Genomic DNA, 20138 nt, shown 5'->3' with positions numbered 1-20138 from the left:
TTTGACATTTGGAGAAATTGAAGGAATGTCTTTTAAGTGATACGTGCTTTTCTTCGACCTTTATTTTTTAGACCCTTCAAAGAGCGCTCATTTCGCTCAGCCTTATCGGTTGTGCGGGAATGTCTGTCTGCTGTTATCCATCGGTGGTCGAAAATTATTTCATCCCGAGCGTTTCATCTTGATGAAAATGCCCATCCATGGCCGTAAAATTATTCTTTCACGCGAATGAAAATAAATAAATTTGACTAAAATAAGTAATTGAAAATGTACATCATTGGCAGTTAACTGATTTTATCAGAGATCCTGGCAGTTATAGAGATGCGAAACTCCCTATACCCTAAGCAAACCAGTTTTTTTTTCAAATTTTTGCCGATCGCAGCGACGCCTGTACGTGGGGAGTAATCGCAGAGATCCTAGGATTGTTACCGTTGTTTACAATTTTTGCGTCTCTAGGCTCGAAACGGGCGCTTCCTTCCGGCCGAAGGGCGGCGCTGATGCTTGCATTTTTTTGTCAGGTTTTCGGTGGAGTTTCGCATCTCTATAACTGCCAGGATCTCTGATTTTATGGTACAAATGAAAATGCCCATCGATGACTCTAAACTAATGTTTTAATTTTAATGAAAATGCCCATCGATGACTCTAAACTAATGTTTTAATGTTAATGAAAATGCCCATCTATGACTCTAAACTAATGTTTTAATGTTAATGAAAATGCCCATCGATGACTCTAAACTAATGTTTTAATGTTAATGAAAATGCCCATCGATGACTCTAAACTAATGTTTTAATTTTAATGAAAATGCCCATCGATGACTCTAAACTAATGTTTTAATTTTAATGAAAATGCCCATCGATGACTCTAAACTAATGTTTTAATGTTAATGAAAATGCCCATCGATGACTCTAAACTAATGTTTTAATGTTAATGAAAATGCCCATCGATGACTCTAAACTAATGTTTTAATGTTAATGAAAATGCCCATCGATGACTCTAAACTAATGTTTTAATGTTAATGAAAATGCCCATCGATGACTCTAAACTAATGTTTTAATTTTAATGAAAATGCCCATCGATGACTCTAAATTATTGTTTTAATAATAATGAAAATGCCCATCGATAGCCGTAAATTAATTCTTTGGTGCCAATGGAAATGCTTATCTGACTGTACACTAAGGCTAGGCGCCCACTGGCTCGCCGTTTCGTATCCGTCCTGCCTTCCTAGAGGTCGGCGTTTGAATAAGAAATTATACGATTGTTTATATTTTCCATAACCGAGAATTATTCAGAAATATTCGAAACAAATTATTAATTTTGCATGTTAAATCGTTGTTTATTCGTATAATTTATTCGTATAAAACAAATAATACTAATTTTAATGATTAATAGGTGGTTCTACAAAAGATTTTCGCTATAGAGGCTCATAGGAATTCAGTATGTTTGAGCAAGGCATCGTCTGCTAAGATCCGGCTGCTGATACTAAGGCCCGCGTATAGACAATTTTAGTTTTAAATATTAACAGCGTTACAAATAGATAAATAAAGGCTAGTGTTGTATTAAAAATATCTTTTTATGTGTTATGTATATTATAAGGTAGTCTGGTTTTAGTTATTTTTTATTTACTAACCTTGAAAGATATAAAATACTCAGCAAAAATAAATAATCTTCTATAGCAGTTAGAACTTTCACTTTACTGTTAAACTAAACGACAGGTAAGCCTGGTCTTAAATAGCGGACGACACTAAATTATCGGCCAACTTCGAGATTTCATTTTGACCGTAGTGACGCAAACTTACTGAAAACACGCGACCACCGATCTTTTGTAAATTTTAGCGGTTAATTTATTTGTTCCGGCGACCTCTATGCAGCCTTCCAGAAGGCATTGCCTTCGTTACGACGCAAAGGCTCGTGAAGAGCAGTGAGCGCCTGGCCTTACGCTTTTCTTCAAATGAAAATGTCCATCGATGGACGTAAATGAATTCTTTCGTGGAAATCAAAATGCCCATCAATAGCCGTAAATTAATTCCTTGGTTCCAGTGAAAATGCCCATCGATTTCGGTTTATATAGAGCGAAAAGTTCTTAAACTGGTGAAATATCGTCTGCTAAGCTTAGCAGACGAAAATCCAGCGGTTTATGAGCTTCTAGCGGCTACCGCTATGAAGCTCTATGTAAACTGAAAAGGCTATTTATGTAGTGCAAATGAAAATTTCTATCCTTGCCGTAAACTAATTCTTTCATAGAAATTAAAGTTTTTGTTTTTCACAAGATATTTAAAAAAATACACATAGAAATTATTAAATAAAGTATGGTAAGTATTAAAGTAAGTCCGTTATATAGGTCAATCGTATTTACTGTGGTGCTCTCTAGGAGTCAAGACCGGAATTATAAAAAATACGCGTGGTTTAATATATTTACGAATGACTATATTGATTCGTGGAAATCTTTTCTTAAAAATATTCGAAACCGTTTTTCACAATGTTCAGTAATAAAAATGAAATGGCATCTAGAAAGTCGAATAATGATAAATCGTTTATCTCGAGAAAATCTGAGACGGACCATCGTGCGCTGTCTTTAGCGGGTTCGCTTGTTTTACGCCCTGGGCTAAAAATTTCGTTGGTTTTCAAGATTGAAACTACAATTAAGGTTCGAAATAAATTTTAAAGCTGTCGCAATTTATTTTTCCTCCGCGCTCTGCTCCGTTGGGCCGCGGCCATTTTGGTCTGGCACGCGTTGGAATGCTCGTCTCGTTGGTTGCTTTTTCTCGTAGGTGCGCTCTGGCAATATGATCGTTTCAAATGGGTCACAAACATCAATCATTTTGTCATGTTCAAGGAATTCCCGCTTGCGTTCGATGGAGGCGATATCTCGGATACGAAATTGTAAATGTCATTAACCATACTGAAACGGATTTCGTATTACGTCTGATTTTCGGAAAAACGCTACGACGCCGAACATCGACGCAAAAAATTATTTTCCGTTGACGCGGAGATTTTTAGCTCGCCTGACACCGTCGTGGCGTTTTACTCAAGTGAAAAATAACCCTAAGATTTTCACTTCTGCAAAACCGCGACGACTATGAGCATCGACGCTAAAAATTCCCATTAGGTCTTACCAGAAGAAAATAGGGGAAGTACGTATCTGTAGCTTTGAGCTGTAGAAGGCGTCGTGTGACCCACGAAAACACCTTTTTACGCATAATTAACCAAAATGAAAAAGTAGTTCCACTTTTGTTTTGTTTCAACACGGCGATAAACGACGAGAGTAAAGACGCCTTAGCTCTTTTAGCAGATAATGAAAAGGACAATATGTTACGATTGTTCAATTTGATAAAAATTTATTATTTAAACGATGTATTCATCCGCGATTTCCCGCCAAACCGTTCTGGCGCGAAAATTCGTGAAAAGTGACGCCTTTCCAATGCTGACTAGAAGCGTACTTCCCCCTATTTTCTTCTGGTCTTACACAATATTTTTGTCCTAGCGAAAATCATACTTTAGGCTTAACGGAGATTTTTTGCGTCGAGCTCGCCGTTGTGGCGTTTTTTGCCCTAGTGAAAACCAGCCTTTAGGCCTAACGGAGATTTTTTGCGTCTAGCTCGCCGTTGTGGCGTTTTTTGCCTTAGTGAAAACCAGCCTTTAGGCCTAACGGAGATTTTTTGCGTCTAGCTCGCCGTTGTGGCGTTTTTTGCCTTAGTGAAAACCAGCCTTTAGGCCTAACGGAGATTTTTTGCGTCGAGTAGTCCAAATTGGCTAAATGTATTTGCTCCATATAGTGTCTAAGGAATCTTTGGTAATGTTCATGGAGTAGATAAGATTTGAGGTAACCAAGGGCTGTATTCGGTTGGTCTCAAATAACGTTAACTATATACGAGTAAAGGAACAATTTAGTTCTGAAAAGCCATTTTTTCGGAGGGCGCGAATTGAGAACCTTAAATTTAAATTTCTCTCGTCTCCTATTTAAGCGTCGCGGAAATTCGCCTGGAATCGGTTGTCCGGTGACATTCAATTTATGAGGGGGTGGCATTTTTGACATTCTGATATGAAAAGCCTCTATAATCCGGGAGGGGGGGGGTCCTTGGAAAGGCGGGGTCACGCCGCCATGCGTGAGAAAAGCGTAGAGAGGATGCCCGCGGAGATGAAGATGAGGAGGATGGAGAACGGAGGTTGGAGAGGAAAAGGATTCTCGGAGAAAACTATAAAAGAGAGGCGACGTTGGCCGGTTATAAATTGGTCCAAAGGGTATCCCGATATAAATGGAAAATAGACTGCATCTCGCGGTGCTATATACGGTCCGGGGGAAGTATACGGCAACGCCATCTCTGAAGGGCTGGCCGAAGCCGGAATATCAACTTGACGAATGAGTGATATGCTTGTCGCGTCTAGTTTGGGAAGCGAGGACGTTTTACGGGTTTCCCATAATCCCCCGCGCGCCTATATCCGCCGCCGAGCGCGCCTCACTCCATTACCTTCCGTCATTTCGCGAGGTTTGCGCGCCCTCTGACGTTTATAGTTGGTATTTATGGGCCACCCGTAATGAGTCGCTCCTCTCTCTCTCTCTCCGGCGCCTACCACCTCCCGTCTATAAGTCACGGCTATGGTCATACCGCGTATATATGATATATACGTATAATATAAAGTAGTGTTGGGTCCCGCCATGTCTATAGGCGCGGATTTATAGCGCCCCCCCCCCCTCTGTTTTCTATCCATCCCCCGCACTTCTCTTTTCTCCTCTTTCGCGCCAAAATTTCCCTTTTGGCGGGGGTTTATGAGCTATACTCGCCTCGAATATCGCGCGCGCGACCGAGAAAACGCGTGCGGCCGCTTTTCGCGTCTCGCGGGAGAGAGAGAGAGAGAGAGAGCGCGCCGAAAAGCTGGTGATTTATACGCGGGATAACCCAGAGTCGTCGTCTTTCCCACGTTCCACGTTCTAATGGAACATAACGGTCGTCTTCGCGAGCGCGCGCGACTACTACCAAAATCCAAGAGCGCGTTCGCTCTCCCCCGCGCGCTTTTCTGTTTTCCAGCCCTCCCTGTTTGGTTTTCTTACCCGTCGTATTTTGCCGACCATTTGAAGGATATTTCACGCGTGCGCAAGCTCGACTCTTAAGAAGGCCCATAATTCAGAGAACGTCATCTATACGCCGTGTCACCACCGCCGCTAATGTCCGCGTCAACGGGGAAAAAAGTAGTGCAGAAAGGGATGGACTTGACGGTGGTACCTATAGATGGCGGCACCTTCTCTCCCCCTTCCCTCCCCGCCCCGCGTGCTTTAAGAAATTGCGCGCTTTTATGGACGACGCGTTACGCGCCACGGGGCACGTGCGGAAAGCGTATTTTTTTCCAGCCCTGATGGAATCGGCGCGACAAGGGCCCGGGCCCCGCGTACGTACCTTTAGCCTTCGTACAACGCTGCTCGGTAAGAAAAGGTGAAATATCAAAGTTTCGTCCCTTTTTTTGATGGCCTGGTTTTTTTTCTCACTTGACGTTGGCGTTAGGTGGCGCGCTCTAACTAGGCTCCGTTTCCACTTTGTCTCCATTATTTGTATTTTATATGGCCGCCACCCGTGATTTACGGCGCTGCCGTCGAATTTGTTTCCGCGTCTGATCCCCACCGTTTTTTTTTTTCATTTTTTGACACTCGTTTTTAAAGCGGTTTCCACTTCTGGGCGATTTAAGGGAATACGTGTCTACGCATATTCACCGAATTCTTTAGACCACTATTTATCCATCAGGATTTAAATTTAGTGTTAGATTTCACGTTTCTGTAATACAACGATTCACAAAATGCTTACAGGGAAACAAACATTTAGAGCGAAGCCATTAGGGGTTCGATTTTAATGCTTTTATTTATAGTAGATGGCGCTACTTTACACTTTTTGGTGAGAATGATATACTTACTGATCTATTTATAGTCTATGTTCCATTGGTGTTTTAGTAAGTTGAAGCACGGCTAACTTTGATCACGCGCTGTTCGCGCTACAGCGACCAACACATTCGTCGAAATTCCGCGAGCAAGGATTTTCCCCCTATAAACTGTACTATAACGTGTAGGAGTTCCGCGCCACGCTCGGTTTTTATATTGGCTTCAATGTAAAAGCTATTCTAAAAATAATAATCCGCTAGGGGCGCTCACGTCATACAATCTTTTGCTCATAGGTTAACGCAGAAACGTCAACGAATGAGATGGCCGCTGTAGCGCGAGATCAAAGTTGGCCGTGGTTGAAGTAAAAGGGGACTTATTTTATTGTAGCTCTGACGTCACTGTACCTTACTGTTACGCGTCGCGAGAGTGCGCCTGCAAATAGAACACCCTAAAACTACATTTCGTATTTCTACTCAATCAATAATGTATTTATTTACAGATGCGTCGATTGATGTATAATTGACGTTATACCAGAAGTAAATGAGCCGAAGTTATCGAAATAGCGCTCAGAATCGGAGGGCGTTTTCCTTATGAAAATGATGTGAAAGTCGAGTCAAATAAAAACTAATTTCCTTCCCCGTCTTTTGACGCGATAAATTGCACTTGGGAATTGCGGGTATAGCTATTTCTATGTATAAAAAAATGGCTTCATAAAAACCAAAACGTTTTTATTTCGGCCTAGGAGCGCCCAAAATTTAAAATTCGTAACCAAAACGTAACTGCATAAGGAAAACGCCTCCACCATGGGGAGTACAGCAGTCTGATAACCTCGGTTCATTTACTTTTGGTTATACCTAAAAATACAAGTTTGAAACTCGAATCAAATAGACCTTCGAGTCGTTGGAAATTCTGGCAATTTTTTTTTAAATTTTTGATTTCACTGACACGGTTAATTTAGAACAGCAAAAATTATTATCTTGACGTAACTAGTGTATTACTGAGAATAATAATTTTGTTGAATCGTAGAATATTTATTTACTCTTTGATTTACAAATCAAATTGATATCAGATAGATATTCACTATTACTATTACCGTTTTTCCGAAATCGGAGAACTGATTAATTAATTGGGTTAAAAAATAACTTTAACTAGAATTTAAAAATTTATTTCAGCATTTTAACTATTGTCGCGGTAAATATTTGCACATAAAACAAACTACTAAAATTCTAGGTCCTGGACTGGCTTAAACAAATACTACCAAGTTTAAAAACATACCGATTAACAAATTTCTCATTTTGAAACAAAAATCTATAGCGAAACCATTCGAGGTTCGATTTTATTGCTTTTAGTTATACTAGAGGGCGCTAATTTACAATTTCTGTGATAAGATAATAAATACTCAAAGAATAACGTTAACACTATTTTAAGCTATGTTTCATGCAAAATATATTATTGAACGGTTAATCATTATCCATGTTTAAATGGATTTTTTCGGGGAAAAAATGTAAACAAAGAAATTTACCGGTTAATATTTCGGAAAATGATTAAAAAACATGTATTATTCGTAAAATTTGAGCTTTTTATCGAAAAAAACGTCGTTTTTCCGATTAATTTTACAAATTTATCAAAAAATTAATCGGGTAATACAGAAATATAAATTACTTGATCAAAACGTTTTACGAATAATAAAAGTTAACCATCCCCGACCTCTATAAGTGATTCAAAATTTCTACGTTTCAGACTGCTGGCGCCATCTGGTAATAGTGTGTGTATTTAAAAGTCAACCTCTAATGGCATTACCCCGTGTAAGGAACTACAAATATTTGATACTATAAGAATTTCCCAAAATATTTCACCTTGAAAAGAATATTTGACTCTAAAATATTATTTTCAATAAAAGATGATACCATCCCCATTAAACCCAGAACTACACTGAAATTATTCACCCGCTATTAATAACGATGGAAAAGTTAACGTAATAATTTCTCAAATCTATTATACATCCAAACATTGTCTTCCAAACTTAAAGGATAAATCAAATTAATTTAAATTGAAGTAAATAAAACGTCGGAATGGGATTTCCGAGGCATTTATCTTTTCGAATCGCGCGACAAAAACGAAGGGACAAGTTGTTCAAGACACACGATACTTTTATTTAATTTTGATTTGAAATTTTACAAAAGGCTGTCTAGAAATATACGAATCAAAGTGCCCCCCCCCCATTTCCTTTCCCCCTGGAACAAAAATGAAATATTCTCGATTTAATTTTTATCTGAGATAAGAGGAAAAACGGAAAGAGTCTACTGTCATCCTGAATATCGCGTCTGCATTTATGACTTATGCAGATTTTTCCAACTTCCCTCCAAGATGACAAAAAATGAATTGGCAAAAAAAATCGTCTTGGCGGCGGTGGTGACGGTCGGGGTAAAGGGTGATGACGGTTCTCCCATATAGTTGATAGCCCGAATTTGCATTGTTTTGGCGAGCAAGGTTTTAAATCTGTCAAATTGCACAATGAAATGCCGATAACGAAGCGTCCCCCACTTCCCTCCCCCTGCAGCCTCCCCATTCCACACTGCTTTTCACTCACCACCCTTTTTTTGGGCTTCCCCTTTAGTCTCTTTCATCTCTGACATTTCCCGAGACTACTAGTGTACCGCGCTATTGGTTGGACTGTTGTACGAAGCGCAAAAAAGGTCTGGCGGATTTACATAGCAAAGAGAAAAATAAAGTTGAACGAAAGACGCTCTCGAAGATGGACTGAGGCCAGGGGGCTCCCTCTAATGGAAAAATCGGTTTATTAATAGGGATATTTATTAAAGAAATTATGGACGTATATCATACAGGGAATTTTTTTCCACCGTTTTAGCGAGTTTTCGGTCAGAAATATTTCTTCCTTTTTTATTTGAGTTGAATTTCGAACTGGTACATTCATTTTGTTAAGACTATACATCTAAAAAATATTATTTGTAATTTATTTACTGTTTGTATTTCTGATTTTTTCGCGTGTTTAATGCGCGTAAAGTTTTTACGCTTTAGTATGATTTTGTATTGCAATTTTTGTAGTTGTATTACCGTGCTAGTACACTAACGCTACGGTTAATTGTTTGATAAACAAATTGGGCAGGTAATTGCAAGGAACATTTAGGAAAATCTGGTTTTCTTAAAGAGGAACGGTCAAGCTTTAACCAGTTAGATAGCCCTATAGCCCATTAAAAACTAAAATTTATGGCGAAAACCGCATCAAAAAATATTGAGTGGTTAATTTTTAATAAAATGAAGAAATTTCGGGAAATCGAAAAGTGCATGTCCGCCGCGACACCTGGTGAGAAGTCGGTGAGACAGAAAACAACGTAAAAGCGCGCGCTGCTGAAGACGCGAAAAAATTGTTTCGCACGCGCGGCGCGTTCCAGTTATAAGAGACCTAAACCTAAATTACGCGATTTTAAAAGTTAGGATAGTTCGCAAATCGCTCATACGGGGTTAGGGGCGCTGGCGGCAGCCCCTAAGATGGCGGCGAAAATTCAAACCCAAACACCTGGCGTTATATTTCGTTTCAACCTTTTTGGGCCAAAAGCTATTTTTTCAAGACAAAAAAAGGTGCAGTGTTAGTATATTGAACGTCTTGTTAATCTTTTGATACGGAAATAAGGCCATATTTGGAAAAGCTTGTCCGTTCCTCTTTAGCATCTTAAATTAACAATAAAATATTGACCAAATAATTGACAGAAACGTTTGAGAAAATTTGGCATTTCATATTTTCGTAATATCTTAAATCAAGATAAATTGTCCAAATAAGTTAAATAACTATCAGAAACAATTAAAGTCTGGTTTACTTAACATCCTATATCATAAACAAGATATTGACCAAGTAATTGTCAAAAGGTTTAAAAATAATCTTGCACTTTTAGCATCTTAAATTATGGTCAAGAAATTGAGCAAATATTTGCCAAAAACGATTATGAAAATCTTTCATTCTTAGCATCAAAAAATAATTAACAAGATATTGACCAAGTAATTGCCAATCTGTTTAGCGAAAATCTTGCATTCTTAAGATTTTAAATTACGGTCAGGAAATTGGTCAAATAATTTAAAGAGATATTTACGAAAATCTTGCATTCTTAAGATTTTAAATTACGGTCAGGAAATTGGTCAAATAATTTAAAGAGATATTTACGAAAATCTTGCATTCTTAAGATTTTAAATTACGGTCAGGAAATTAGTAAAATAATTTAAAGAGATATTTACGAAAATCTTGCATTCTTAAGATTTTAAATTATGGTCAGGAAATTGGTCAAATAATTTAAAGAGATATTTACGAAAATCTTGCATTCTTAAGATTTTAAATTATGGTCAGGAAATTGGTCAAATAATTTAAAGAGATATTTACGAAAATCTTGCATTCTTAAGATTTTAAATTACGGTCAAGAAATTGGTAAAATAATTTAAAGAGATATTTACGAAAATCTTGCATTCTTAAGATTTTAAATTATGGTCAAGAAATTGGTCAAATAATTTAAAGAGATATTTACGAAAATCTTGCATTCTTAAGATTTTAAATTATGGTCAAGAAATTGGTCAAATAATTTAAAGAGATATTTACGAAAATCTTGCATTCTTAAGATTTTAAATTATGGTCAGGAAATTGGTCAAATAATTTAAGGAGATATTTACGAAAATCTTGCATTCTTAAGATTTTAAATTACGGTCAGGAAATTGGTCAAATAATTTAAAGAGATATTTACGAAAATCTTGCATTCTTAAGATTTTAAATTACGGTCAGGAAATTGGTCAAATAATTTAAAGAGATATTTACGAAAATCTTGCATTCTTAAGATTTTAAATTATGGTCAAGAAATTGGTCAAATAATTTAAAGAGATATTTACGAAAATCTTGCATTCTTAAGATTTTAAATTATGGTCAGGAAATTGGTCAAATAATTTAAGGAGATATTTACGAAAATCTTGCATTCTTAAGATTTTAAATTACGGTCAGGAAATTGGTAAAATAATTTAAAGAGATAGTTACGAAAATCTTACATTCCCAACATTTTAAATTGTAGTACATTAAATTAACCTAAAACCATACACATAATGTACGTATAAATTAATTCAAATCTGATCTTATAAAAACCAAAACTTGTTTATTTTAGCAAAAACTACAAAGAAAATAGCGTCCGTGTACTTATAGAATTACCACCGATATATCCCAACAAACCTCCCAAATTCTTTTTTTAGATAGGGAGCTCCCGTTATAAGGCTAATAAACGTACACACATTTTTTTCGCGCCATCTCGTGGAGGGATTTCTTATGATTATAAACGCCATTCGAGCATTCATAGTTCGTATGTTTACGCAGTCATGCCCCCTCTCGTTTTTGATGCGTGTTTGCCTCCCTGGACATGCCTAGCAGGGAAGTCCTTCTCTCCTTTCCTCCGCGGGCCGCTGTCTACCATTTTGGACGGCTGATGTCGACTGGATGTCAGAACTTCCAGGCCCAAGACGATGCAAGGTGGAAAAAGAAGTGAAGCCCGCGAGGGGGCGCCAGTGGTCGTAAGAAAAGGAGCCGCAAGTGTGTGGGGAGGGAGGCCAGAGTTCATAAGAGACTTCAGAGAATAGAAGGGGGGGGGGGTGAGAGCTGGTTGATTCGATTTGCATTAATGTGATGAAGGCAGGTCGACAACTGCAACCACTCGAGAGAAGATCCCCCCCCCCCACACCGCCAATATTTTTAGTTTTGCCCCCTCTTTTTGTCATTTCCGGAAAAACTGTTGAAATTGTTAAAGCTGCTGATTTTTATAAATCGTCTTTAATTTTGAATTAAAACGTATTTATTACTTCATAAGTCTATAATATTGTTCCTTACGTTTGTCACTTTGGGGAATATTTTACTGAGAGCTAGTAACATAGTTACAGAGTGACGTCAGGTGGGGTGGCGGAGTGGTTACCACTTTCACCTCGCAGCGAAAGAAACCGGGTTCGATCCCAGCTTGTGGCACTGAGTGAAAACTCGGAACTACTCCTTCTGCGTAGAGTTTGCAAATTATCTCCCCACTGGCTTAAGGGGTTTTCCCCCGAGTTCTTCGGTTTTCCCTTCCATAACCATTTGTAGCTCTAGGTTAACCGTAATAGTTAGTGTAGGGAGTTGTTGGCTCGCGTGGCATGTAACCCGGCCACCTGAATTAATGGCTTTAAAAGTCGCTTGATGACTTAGGCCTAAGATGGTAGCTGATTATTATCACAAGAAAAATATCTCCCCCTAGCGAAGCGCTGTCAAAGGCAGGCCTGGACTTTGGGGGCCCTCGGCTGAAGATGTGGATATGGAATTAAAATCTAAATGGTTATTTATAGGACAACAAATAACGTTTAAATGTACTAGATTCTACGTTCACATTAATTTTTAATTTGAACGCGTCTGAAGGACTTTTAAAAAAAATATTATGAGAAATTTGGGGCCCCCTTGAGCCGGGGGCCCTCGGCGATCGACGACCAGCCGACAAAACTTTATCAGATGGCTACATAAAAATTTGAAATGTAGATATCGTAATTCAGCTAAAAAAAGGGAAAAATTAATTTTATTACGAATTTTTCTTAGTTATAATTTTTACATAGAACAGTATTTGAAGTATCGGTTTTGTAAAAAAATCAGTTTCTATTTATACGGTATCAAGGCCTCCCTTAATAAAGATGTAAATTGGCTCCATCTAGTTAAAATAAAGGCAATAAAATCGATCCTCTAAGGGCTTCCCTCTAAATGTTTGTTTTTCTGTACGCAATTTGTGAATCGCTCTTTTTACCACCACAGTAAGCTTAGCTAAGCTAATACATAATCCGTCGATTCTAGGTGACAAAAATAGTTAAAGGGTGTATAACCCTAGCATGGAAGGTTAAGCTTCCATCAATACCCACTCGTGGCGCTATAGTCCAGATCGACGGTCAGGGGCGGACCGTTAACTTTGGGGGCCCTGGACTTACACTGTTTGGGGCTTACCCAATTTTTGGTTAGTTGTAGAAACTCATTCGCCATTTTGTCAAAAAAAATTTACTCCTTTTTTATTTTTTTATTTAAATTGTATGGTTGTTTTTACCGTGAAGGGGGCCCTTGGATTGAACGGGGCCCTGGGCTGCAGCCCATAAAGACCATGCCTAAATCCGCCCCTGTCGACGGTCCAGATCGTAGTTGAGAATCTCAACGATAATAATCAGCCTAAACAACCAGCGACTTATAATGCCTTTAAACAGGTGTCCGGGTTACAACGCGTAGGAGGGTGGTTGCAAGACCTTCTTGCCACCCGAGCCAACAGCTCCCCACACTAACTATTAGCGTTAAACTCAACAAGTTTTTATGGAAGGGGCAACCGAAGAACTCGGGGGATACCACTTTTAACCAGTGGGGAGAGAACTTGCAAACTCAACGCGGAAAGAGTTGCTCTGAATTTTCACTTACTTTTTAGTGATGTTACAATACACTTAGCAGAAGGATGATAATAATGAATTTTGTACTACTTAATCATCCTGTTAAGGTTATACTCACGTCGTCAGTTATGTATTATCCAGAAATTAAAATTTTCTAAATAAAAATAATAAAAATATGTAAATTAATAAATAAAAAATTAATTAATAAATAAAAAATTAATTAATAAATAAAAAATAAATTAATAAATAAAAAATTAATTAATAAATAAAAAATAAATTAATAAATAAAAAATAAATTAATAAATAAATAAAAAAATAAAAAAACAAAAAAATAAATAAATTAATAAATAAAAAATAAATTAATAAATAAAAAATAAATTAATAAATAAAAATAAATAAATTAATAAAAAATAAATTAATTAATAAATAAAAAATAATTTAATAAAAAAAATAATAAATAAAAAATTAAATGAATAAAATAAAAAATATTTTAAAAAATTAAAATAAATAATAAATGAAAATATATAAATAACAATAAATAAATAAAAATAAAAATAAATAAATAAATATATATAAATAAAAATATATAAATAAATATAAATAAATAAAAATAAATAAATAAATAAAAATAAATAAATAACTAAATAAATAAATAAATAAATAAATAAATATAAATAAAAATAAATAAAAGGACCTTATAAAAAATACGTAGGGGGGCCTCATAAAAGCGTAAGTCTAAGAGTCAAAGCTTGCTAAAAAGAAAATTGTCCCTAGCCCCGGGTAGAACAAGATACCGAGTAGGCCCTAATAAAGCTCAAGCCTAGAGGCCCGATTGGTAGTAAATCCAGCAGTGGTTATACTCGCTGTAAAGTGCATCCCTAGTTAATGATGCGAAATGTGATTATGCCCTACAGGCCGCCTTGTTTTCTATTCGTTCGGTGGACCCCTGTTTCTCTCCTCTGGTTTTTTTTAGATGCTTGTGGGAAATAAAAATTTGTAGAAGGACGGGTGGCGGCGAGTGAGAGAGGTATATATGATTTTTGGGAAAGGGGGGGTGCTGTCGCCCCCAAGAAAGTTCTCAACGACCTCCTCTCCTTTTTAGCATCCTTCATTTTCATTCTTCCCTCATCTCGAATGTTTTTCTCTCTGTGGTCCCCATCTCTTCCTCCTCCGTTTTGTTTGCCGAAAACTCCAGGCGGCGGCAGACTTAAAAGGAATTTATCAGGTGATGTGGACGTGCGCGCATTAAAAGATCTACTTGTACGCGTCAATTTATGCGTCTCTCTATCAAGCTGTCTTTCTTATTTTATGAAGCCCCCCTTACTCCCCCCCTCTCCTATATAGACGTACCATTGTCTCAATTGATAGCCACCTTGATGCTGGGATTGTAGGTTCAGTCTGCGAGGTTTGAAAAACCTGATTTAGGTTCAAGTACAATCGTTTGGCGCCTGTATCAAAGTTAAGATTTCATTTTTGTTTTCATTTAAGGAAAATGTTCGAGTCTGATAAGTTTTGTAATTTGTTTCTGATGATAATATTGTAAATATTCGAGTCTGATGGTAATGTTTTAAATATTCGAGCCTGATGATAATATTGTAAATATTTGAGTCTGATGAAAATATTGTAAATATTTGAGTCTGATGAAAATATTGTAAATATTTGAGTCTGATGAAAATATTGTAAATATTTGAGTGTGATGGTAATGTTGTAAATATTCGAGTCTGATGATAATATGGTAAATATTCGAGTCTGATGATAATATTTTAAATATTTGAGTGTGATGGTAATGTTGTAAATATTCGAGTCTGATGATAATATTTTAAATATTCGAGTCTGATGATAATATTTTAAATATTCGAGTCTGATAATAACATTTTAAATATTCGAGTCTGATGATAAATAATGTTGAAAATATTCGAGTCTGATGATAATTAATGTTGCAAATATTAGAGTCTGATGATAATTAATGTTGTAAATATTCGAGTCTGATGATACAATTTTAAATATTCGAGTCTGATGATAATATTGGAAATATTCGAGTCTGATGATAATATTGGAAATATTCGAGTCTGATGATAATTGAAAATATTCGAGCCTGATGATAATATTATAATATTCGAGTCTGATGATAATATTGTAAATATTCGAGTATGATGATAATATTGTAAATATTTGAGTATGATGATAATATTGTAAATATTCGAGTATGATGATAATATTGTAAATATTCGAGTCTGATGATAATATTCTAAATTTTCGAGTATGATGATAATTTTGTAAATATTTGAGTCTGATGATAATTAATGTTGTAAATAATCGAGTCTGATGATAATGTTGTAAATAATCGAGTCTGATGATAATGTTGTACATATTCGAGTCTTATGGTAATATTGTAAATAATCGAGTCTGATGATAATGTTGTACATATTCGAGTCTTATGGTAATATTGTAAATATTCGAGCCTGATGATAATATTGTATATATTCGAGTCTGATGATAATATTGTATATATTCGAGTCTGATGATAATATTGTACATATTCGAGTCTGATGATAATTAATGTTGTAAATAATAGAGTCTGATGATAATGTTGTACATATTCGAGTCTTATGGTAATATTGTAAATAATAGAGTCTGATGATAATGTTGTACATATTCGAGTCTTATGGTAATATTGTAAATATTCGAGCCTGGTGATAATATTCGAAATATTCGAGTCTGATGATATTATTGGAAATATTCGAGTCTGATGATAATATTGCATATTTTCGAGTTTGGTGATATCATGGCATAAACAAAAGTTTGGAAAATATTTTTCAATAAGAATTCTGCAGCATAGATGGAATTAGAATTTGAGTTCTAGTGTGAAAAAAATGAATTGGTTAAAGTTGAAATTAATTGGTATAATTAAAATTTTAAAGTATTTCACGGCCCATTATTATATATGATACAGAACGTAATCTGTTCTATTTCGTTTTTTCGACAAAAGGTGATTCGAATTTAATGCTTTTATTGATACTAGATGGCGATTATTTTGAACTTTTTCGCTAGAAGAGAATAAATGTTTACCAATTTATTACAAATACTGCAACTTGTAATACTAGCTATATTTTATGTAAAAACTATAAATTATAACTTACCGGTTACCCCATAAGTTAAAGAAGTTGTATAACTTACTGTTACAAATACAGTAGTGCTTCCAATTGACAACTGCCCAGTTTAATAATAATTATTATTATAATAATACCACACAGGCATAAGTCAACTAGTGATTTGTAAAGCCAATTACCGGTGGACGGGTTACAATGCGTAGGAGGGTGGTGGCAAGCCCTTCCAGCCACGCGAGCCAACAGCTTCCTACACTTACCATTACCGTTAACCTCGGCAAGTTTTAAGGAAAGGGCAAACCGAAGAGCTCTGGTTAAAGCCCCTCTAACCAGCGGGGAGATAACTTACGAACTCAACGCGGAAGGAGTGGTTCTGAGTTTTCACCCAATGCCTTCAGGTCGTAATTTCCAAATATCTGCAGATAGTCAGATCAATTTACCAGTATGGGATAATGTGATTTACTGAAGATGGGGCCCTAGACAGATTTTTATGGGAGCCTATGTAAGGAAAGCATAAAAACGCTAAACTCGCGTGTCCCGAAGCTGAGCTTATGTCACGATAATAACATGATTTGTTGAAAGTCTGATTTGTTTTTCTTAGTGTTGTAAGTCGGAAAACTTTCCTGAAAATGACCGAGGCCTTTTTTCCGAAAAAGTTTCCGTATTTTTCCGAAAAAATAAAAAAATCCTGTCATTCCATGATTAGTTTGATATATTGTTTGCAAATTGAAATAAAGCGGCATTTTCGCCTCATTTTTTCGAATCTAAAAGTAAAACTAAACCTCTAGACTAGTTTAAACTGATTGACAATGTAACACTATTAATGTTTTGGGAAATGCAAATGAAAATAAACAGTAATTAAAATTTAATCAGATATATGTAAAAACTAAAATCCCCAGTAAAATCGAGAACTGTGAGGCATAAAGTTATTTTCTTGTTTAAACTATCTGGTTTGCAATTTAACCCATATCAACTTATGTGGTAACATTTTAGAGTATATAAATGCAGACAATCTAATATAGTACCAAGACCCTATTTGGGTTACTGAGAACGTTCAAGTCCAAGCGTTTAAAGAAGCAAGATGTACAACCTAGGACTGACTGAAAATTGCAATCCAAATAAGCGAGATTCTATAACCGCACCGCCATCTATCGGCTTTAAAGATAGCTATTAGGTTGGTACTTGTCACAATAAAGGGAAAGTTAAGCTGACGTCATAGGTCACCGAGGTCAGACTGAGGTATAACGTCAAAGTATCATCCTCGTCTGCTTTTTCATTTAACTGCGCATATGTACCAAATATTATTGAAACTCACTTATTGAAACAGTAACGCCATCTGTCGGTGACGTGCCTTCAAAAACTTTCGAAACAGTCATTGAGAATCTATTTAGTTATTTACGGTGAAATAAAAAAGTTAAATGGTTAAATTACTAAGCTTTAATAATAATAATAATAATAATAATAATAATCAGCTAGGCTAAAACCCAAGGCACCACCTTAGGCCTAAGTCATCATGCGACTTTTGAAGCCCTTAATTCAGGTGGCCGGGTTAATAAAATGAAGGTGCCCAAATGGAAGATTACGACCTTCAAAATGTTTATCTCGACCTTCAAAATGTTTATCTCGACCTTCAAAATGTTTTTTTCGACCTTCAAAATGTTTATACCGACCTTCAAAATATAATAAACAATCAGAGTGTTTATCTCGGCCTTGAAAATGTTTATCCCAACCTTCAAAATGTTTATACCGACCTTCAAAATGTTTTTTTCGACCTTCAAAATGTTTATACCGACCTTCAAAATATAATAAACAATCAGAGTGTTTATCTCGGCCTTGAAAATGTTTATCCCAACCTTCAAAATGTTTATACCGACCTTCAAAAGGTTTATCTCGACCTTGAAAATGTTTATCTCGACTTTGATAATGTTTATACCGATCTTCAAAATGTTTATCTCGACTTTCAAAATGCTCATCCCGACCTTCAAAATGTTTATCTCGACCTTCAAAATGTTTATCTCGACCTTCAAAATGTTTATCTCGACCTTCCAAATGTTTATCTCTACCTTCAAAATGTTTTTTTCGACCTTCAAAATGTTTATACCGACCTTCAAAATATGCTTATACCGACCTTCAAAATATGTTTATCTCGACCATGATAATGTTAATCCCGACCTTCAAAATGTTTATCTCGGCCTTGAAAATGTTTATCCCAACCTTCAAAATGTTTATACCGACCTTCAAAAGGTTTATCTCGACCTTGATAATGTTTATCTCGACTTTGATAATGTTTATACCGATCTTCAAAATGTTTATCTCGACCTTCAAAATGTTTCTTTCGACTTTCAAAATGTTTATCTCGACCTTCAAAATGTTTATACCAACCTTCAAAGTGTTTATCACGACCTTCAAAATGTTCTCGACCTTCAAAATGTTCTCGACCTTCAAAATGTTTATTTCGACCTTCAAAATGTTTATACCAACCTTCAAAATGTTTATCTCAACCTTCAAAATGTTTATTTCGACCTTGACAATGTTATCTTGATCTTCAAAATATTTATCTCGACCTTGAAAATGTTTATACCAACCTTCAAAATATGTTTATCTCGACCTTGAAAATGTTTATACCGACCTTCAAAATGTTTATACCAGCCTTCAAAATATGTTTATCTCGACCTTGAAAATGTTTATCCCAACCTTCAAAATGTTTATACCGACCTTCAAAAGGTTTATCTCGACCTTGAAAATGTTTATCTCGACTTTGATAATGTTTATACCGATCTTCAAAATGTTTATACCGATCTTCAAAATGTTTATCTCGACCTTCAAAATGTTTATTCGACTTTCAAAATGTTCATCCCGACCTTCGAAATGTTTATCTCGACCTTCAAAATGTTTATCTCGACCTTCAAAATGTGTATCTCGACCTTCAAAATGTTTTTTTCGACCTTCAAAATGTTTATACCGACCTTCAAAATATGTTTATCTCAACCTTCAAAATGTTTTTTTCGACCTTCAAAATGTTTATCTCGGCCTTGAAAATGTTTATCCCACCCTTCAAAATGTTTATACCGACCTTCAAAAGGTTTATCTCGACCTTGATAATGTTTATCTCGACTTTGATAATGTTTATACCGATCTTCAAAATGTTTATCTCGACCTTCAAAATGTTTATCTCGACCTTCAAAATGTTTATACCAACCTTCAAAGTGTTTATCACGACCTTCAAAATGTTCTCGACCTTCAAAATGTTATCGACCTTCAAAATGTTTATTTCGACCTTCAAAATGTTTATACCAACCTTCAAAATGTTTATCTCAACCTTCAAAATGTTTTTTTCGACCTTGACAATGTTATCTTGATCTTCAAAATATTTATCTCGACCTTGAAAATGTTTATACCAACCTTGAAAATGTTTATACCAACCTTCAAAATGCTTATCTCGACCTTGAAAATGTTGAAACCAATCTTCAAAATATGTTTATCTCGACCTTGAAAATGTTTATACCGACCTTCAAAATGTTTATACCAGCCTTCAAAATATGTTTATCTCGACCTTGAAAATGTGTATCTCGAAAATATACTAAAATCGTATAAATAAAATAATAAATATGAACAGGACGATTACGACTGGGTGACCTGGACTTTTAAGGCTCGAAAACATGACCTCCGATCGCACGTTTGATAATTTTCATTTAAATTTCATGTATTGTAAACTGTTTAAAATCTTATTAGAAGCAATTTGCTCAGCGAAAAC

This window comes from Leiobunum rupestre, chromosome 9 (genome assembly GCF_980474605.1).
Source record: "Leiobunum rupestre chromosome 9, qqLeiRupe1.1.hap1, whole genome shotgun sequence".
NCBI lineage: Eukaryota > Metazoa > Arthropoda > Arachnida > Opiliones > Sclerosomatidae > Leiobunum > Leiobunum rupestre.
Note: the sequence above shows the minus strand (reverse complement) of the source record.